Source organism: Enoplosus armatus, chromosome 1, assembly GCF_043641665.1.
Source record: "Enoplosus armatus isolate fEnoArm2 chromosome 1, fEnoArm2.hap1, whole genome shotgun sequence".
NCBI classification, from domain to species: domain Eukaryota; kingdom Metazoa; phylum Chordata; class Actinopteri; order Centrarchiformes; family Enoplosidae; genus Enoplosus; species Enoplosus armatus.
The window spans coordinates 23,509,421-23,515,701 of record NC_092180.1 but is presented as its reverse complement, the minus strand read 5'-3'; positions in this window follow the sequence as shown (position 1 = coordinate 23,515,701).

Genomic DNA, 6,281 nt, shown 5'->3' with positions numbered 1-6,281 from the left:
TTTTAAAGAGTACCTAAAGCATACCAATCATACCGTGGATCAAGATATAAAGTGTTTGTTGGTTTTTATATATCACACAAAATTGGAGAAAATCAACAAACTGCACATGTTGGCATCAGCATTATATATATTTTTCCTACATCACAACTTAATCATGGATTTAGTTGTGGATATAAAGTAAGAGTGTGAGGGCGTTTTTATAAATTAGGTTCCAGCTGACAACTTCCATTTTGCTCTGTGGTCGTTTCCACTGTCCCAGGGATCCTAACAGGGGACCTTCCTGTGTGAACTCTTTCTGCACTGCTGAAGCTTGTCACTGACTGGAGCCTTGTTCTCTGTGAGAGAAGTCTCAGAACGGAGGATGGGATTTAGATTTTTTTTTTTCTTTTTCTGTTGCATCTGTACAGTATAGACATATGTAACGGGTGGAAAATTAATGTCAGTGATGTTCCTGTAAATGTTAACAAAATAAAGCCCATTTTGAAGGGTACGCGGCATCTTCTGAGTGGTGTGATGACAGATCTCATGTTTTGCGTGGCCAGCGTAGGTGAGTGTCAAGGATTTAGGGGAGTCTTCTGCAGATTATTTGGTTTGGGGGCGAGAGGGGATCTGTGAGCATAATATAAGATTGTTTTTTCATCAGTTATTTCACTCACACAGTACAGAGACACCAGTGAGGGTGAATATTACATATTGTGTGAGTGGTGTCACTCTTGAATGGGTTATTAGGAAGGTCCCAGTGGATATAAAACATAGACCGCCACGCTGGATTGATAACAAAATAAAAATGGCAAATTTTAATGTCTAATGTAACGGACTACTTCTGCGTGTTTGCTTTAATATTAACTTACTGTTTCACTTCAACAAGTAACTTTGAGGGATACAATGAGCAGCACATAAAAGGAAAGACTCCCATCAGAAATTCATGGGGGCATTCACTTAAATTTAGCAACTTATCACCGGCTGAAAGTGATGAAGAGTACTCCAGGATGTGTCACTACCAGTGGTGGAAAGTAGTATTGTGATGTACTTGTACTGAGCATTGAGTATTTCCATTTTTTGCTACTGTATACTTTTACTCCACTACGTTTCAAAAAGCAAACATTATACTTTGTGCTCCACTACATTTACTTGACAGCTGTAGTTAATACTTACTTATTAGTTACTTTTAAGATTAATATTTTACATTAAAATTCTATACATTATTAGATATTACATGTATGGCTCCCAACCATTTTGGCTTGTGACCCCTAACAAAAGAAATCGGTGTCTAGTTCGGGCCCCTTGTTAGCAGGTCCACTAAAGAGACATTCCACCTCTAAACATTTTGCATGGTTTCATTAAAATAACTGTTTGAGGCACATTTATTAAATATTTGACAAAACACAAAGATTAGAGAGAAGTAAAAAAAAAAATCAATATAAATATATGTAGCAGGACTTTTCTTTTTTCCCCACCACATCAATCATCTCATGACCCCTCTGATTTATCTTGTGACCCTTTGGAGGGGCCCGACCTCTAGGTTATGAACCTCCGGACTAAACTACCTAACTGTATCTAAAGTGGTTAAAACTAACTGGATCAGCTGCAGCAGTAAAATGCTGCTTACACATTGATGCATTAGTATTAGTAACAGTCTAAAAATATCATACATAGTAATATATCGGTGAGTATTTTTTACTTTTGATACTTTAAGTACATGTTGCTAATCATACTTCTCTACTTTTATTTCAGTGGGATTTTGAATTCAGAACTTTTACTTGTAATGGAGTATTTTTACATTGTGGTATTGGCACTTTTACTAAAATAAAGGATCTGAGTACTTCTTCCACCACTGGTCAGTACATCGTGACATCACCGTTATGTGAGGTCAGAGGTGCAACAAACTTTAAACGTTTAACATGAGATGGCAGTGAAACACTGTTTTTCAGCCTTTTACTAAGTTACGTTCTTGAACTACCCACACATCTAGCAACCTATAAACTGTAGCTCTTCTCACGTGTGTAAAATGCTTTGAAATTAAATGGGAAATGTATTTTATTTTTTAACTTTATTTTCATGTACAGTTTTTACATGGTTGTCAGGCTGTTATGACTGTAAATGCACTGTGTGGGCCTAAAAGCAGGGAGTTGTAGCAGCTTTACTGTCACTGAGGTGCTGACTACGGTGGCTACCGAAAGAGGCTTGAGAAAAAAAAACTGATGACCTCCCAAGTTTCAACTTGATACTGAGTCATATCTGCTGAGATAGCTGCCCACACAGTATGCTGCAGCAAGTTTCACTGTAGACTGTAGTTTTTTCTGGATTCTGTTATTGATGCTGCTTAATCAGGAGGTTATTGTGTGTGAAAACAGGGTGCTTTAAACTTACCTCAAAAACTTTGAAATACAACCGTGTGTACAGAAACAATATGACCACTGAGTCTTTCTGCCATGTAAAATGTTCTGTATATAGTGGCGGTGGTTAGTGTAGCACAAACCTGTCAAGTCTCATGTTTTATGGTGTTCTAGTGTCTTTGCTGGCCTTGAAGTGAAAATCTCACACATTATTCCACGGTTGAGAAAAATAAAAACATTGTGTTTTAATCTTAGTTCAGTGATAAAATGACATCCACACAATGGAGTTGCAGGGCTGGCCTTGCAAACTCTCTATCTATATTGTTAATATATAGTTCTTCCTGGGAGTTTTTGCAGACTGAAGCAGTAAATCTTTGTGAAACCTGGCTTTTTGGTGTGTTTTTCAGTGTTTAAGACGTGTGTCATCCACTCCTGCAAAGATCTGATGCCTTACTGATAGGATTACTATGATCAAGCCCAATTTAGGCTCCTGACACAGTGATCATCCACTGACTTGTAAACATACAACAACAATATGATCACAGCTTGTTATGCTTACATGAGGATGAGAAAGATTACAATAAGTGTAGGTCTATCTGCCCTATATGTTCAGATTAAGTCCAGTGACCCAATTCCCCAGACAATCTCTGATGAAACGATATACCCCGCGATAAATCAGCATGTATTATACATGCAACTCCCCCACAGGAACCTTATTCCACATCTTACCCCGTTTAGTTTTTAGTCAAACTTGAAACCAGCTTAGCAAGCTGACTTCAGAAGTGCCAGATAAGTATTTGTCAACAGAACAGCTGGCACACAATGCCCTCTTGTAGCTTTATGCCACAGCATATGCCAGCCGCTCGTAGCGTGTGGTAATTTAGCCGGGGCTGGTTCTACAGGAACAGATGGGCTCAAGTATTGTTATTCTCGCTCCAGCTCAGGGCCCCTGGGGGGAATCACTAAATAAAATCAAAGCAGATGGACCTCTCTGGGCTAGGCTGTGTTTATGATAAACAGCCAGTACAACCAGTGTCCATCTAACACCTTAACCCCACCCTCCAAACAAACTGACAGGAAACCGGATTACAGTAGTTTAACCCCACCTGCACTGGGTTTCAGCTCTGCATTCACCCAAACAGCAGACAAACCCAAACAGACAGAAAACAGGAAGTACATTATGACATTAACCTGTTCTGTGGAGAGTTTCTATCCACCACAGCCCCCCCCCCCCCCCCCCCCGACCTTAAACTGTAAAATTTTCTCAAAACAGAAACTCTTATTTTGTTGCTGATTTGGGAATGTCTGACTTCCCTGTTCTTTCTCACTGACAGAGGACTGTTTTGTTCTTTTATAACCTTGTCAAGACTTCATTGCTGTGGTTCTCACATCCATGCCATGGACACAGGCCTTGGTGGCAGTATGGTCATAGTACACACCATCTCATAAGGCAGTATGGTGTCCCCCTGTTGTTATATAGCACATGGGAATGCAGGGCAGTTCTCACTTAGCACTGAACTCCACATCTACTTTCATTCCCATGGGAAAAGACAGCATTAAACAAAGGAATCCTATCAGTGCAGGAGGAAGGTAAATGTTTAAGGCCATTAAGACAACAGGAAAGCAGTGATTTCCGGCACTAAAGATGAAAAAGCCAATCAGTCCTAACTCAATATACCACTTAGGTGTTGTTTTAACTCCATCATGATAACCAGTTTTATTTAGTGTCTTCAAAGGTCAGTTTCTGATGAAGTCAAAGTAGTGTAATCAACCTAAATGTTTATAGCCAAAATTATTAACTCAGCAGTTATTCAGTCACTGTAAGCTATCTTACAATCTTTGTTTTAGTCTTTCTTCAGGCTTCACCAGAAAGTTATTTTTCATCATTACCTGGATCGGTTTTCTTTCCGTGGACACGTGCCCCTCCAACATTACACTCAGTCAGACATTTAGTCTATCTACTCGATTCATCAGTAGAGGGACACAAGAGCCTCTGGCTTGAATGTTGCAGGGACACAAAAGTAGCATTTCTGTCTCTCGTCATCGTTGCCTCTTGTTTTTTCAAATCAGTGAGTGCCGGGCTGAGCATTTTTATCAAACAATACCATTGTGAATGAAATAAATTCATTTAAGTAACTTTTCTGTGTATTTGCATCCCTTTAGCATTCATAAATTAAATACAGTTAGACAATACTTGTCTTGAAGTCTTTGGGTGCTGTAAGATTAATATTAATGCCAGTGGGTATTGTTTTGACTAACTAAGCTGCATTGTAAACTTAACATTTGTTCTCATCCAAGAAACACACAAGTCCTTCTCCTACATTTTCAGAAAGGACCCTGGTCGCTTGGATGAAGAATTAATTGCCTCTAAAGCAACAGCTACCAGATGTTGTTGCTCCTAAGAGCCAGGTGTGGATAAATTGCATATGCAGAATGTGTGTAAAATATTTAAAGTCGTATCTTTCACTTAAGGTGTGAAGTGTTTTTATTGCCCATCACTGCTTTGAGTATGGCGAGAGGAAAGGCCGGCGGCCCCCCCTGGGCCTGCCATGTTGCAGCTCAGCACCTGTGGTGTTAAGAGTATGGATGGTGAGGCTGAGAGTGAGACTTGGCATGGCAGTGTGTCGCGGTGGGGTTGGTGCGTGGGTGGGTGTGTGTGTGGGTGGAGGGGGGTCCATCCACCTGTTCGCCCTCTAATTCCCTCCTGGCTGCCACCTTTAACACTGCATTATTTACAGGTGCTCTCTGGATGGAGACACAAGCTGCTGTCTGCTTTAAATATGGATGGTTGTGTGTGTGTGTGTGTGTGTGTGTGTGTGTGTGTGTGTACACTGTATGTGTGTGATTGCTTGTGGAAGAGTGAAACAGTCACACCACGTCCACACTAACGCAGATTGGCCTTAGATCCACATTGACACATTTTCCACCAATGAAAACTCATCGTTTCGAAAACTCACTCTACATTGGATAAACTTGGAACTGCTGAGTTTGTGTGGTATTGTGTCAACAGAAAAGACCACTTTGTGAAAGTTGAATTATTTGAGTTTGCTAGGTTGTCATCCTTTCATAAACATGGTTGATATGCTTCCAAGCAACTGTTTCTATGATCACTTATTTAGCGGTTAAGCCGGCCTAGTCTTTTAAATGCTCTAAAAACCCCACTGTGCACTACCTGCTCTCAGCAGCAAACAGCAGACAGACACAGGTAGCGAGTAGCTGCTGATCATTAACCAGCTGATATTTCCTTCAAAAAAATCCCAAAAGTAAAATGATGGACAGAAATACCATTTCCAGATACAATTATTACAAGATAGAGTATGTGCCATAGTGAGGACAATACACTTAGAGACTGTCCTGACAGACTTATCATAATTATATATTGTGCTCTTTGGTGAACTGCATACCATCATCCACTGTAATGAGTTCAAAATGACTGTGAGGGTTAGATTAGGCTCACTAAAGTATGTCCCCTTCATCAATGACCTTTTGTAATCTCCTTTACTATATCCTCTCACAAACTGAGCAACAATGGTCAGATTGCACAGATATGTTGAAAGGGACTTGCAGTTATCTGAAGCAAATAATCGTGTGATGATCAAAGGCAAATGAAATGATTAGTCTGAGGGGGACTTCTGAAAGTAGGAAGAGTTTTCTTTTCATTTCATTGTTTTTAAGTTTACTTTAAGAGGCATTCTAAAGCAGGACACATTCACACTTTATAGACAGAAAAGCAGATGGAACATGAGTGTGGAAACACATTAGGCTTTTAGTTTGTCATTTATTAACATTATCATGTCATGTAATGCAATACAATGGTTAGACATCCAAATAGACATTCTTCAGAAAATGAGTGAGTAAAAAGAAAGAAAACATTTGACCCTTTCCCATATGACCATGTTATTACTTCACTTCATATTTTTATCAGGAGCACCACTTGGTACAGAA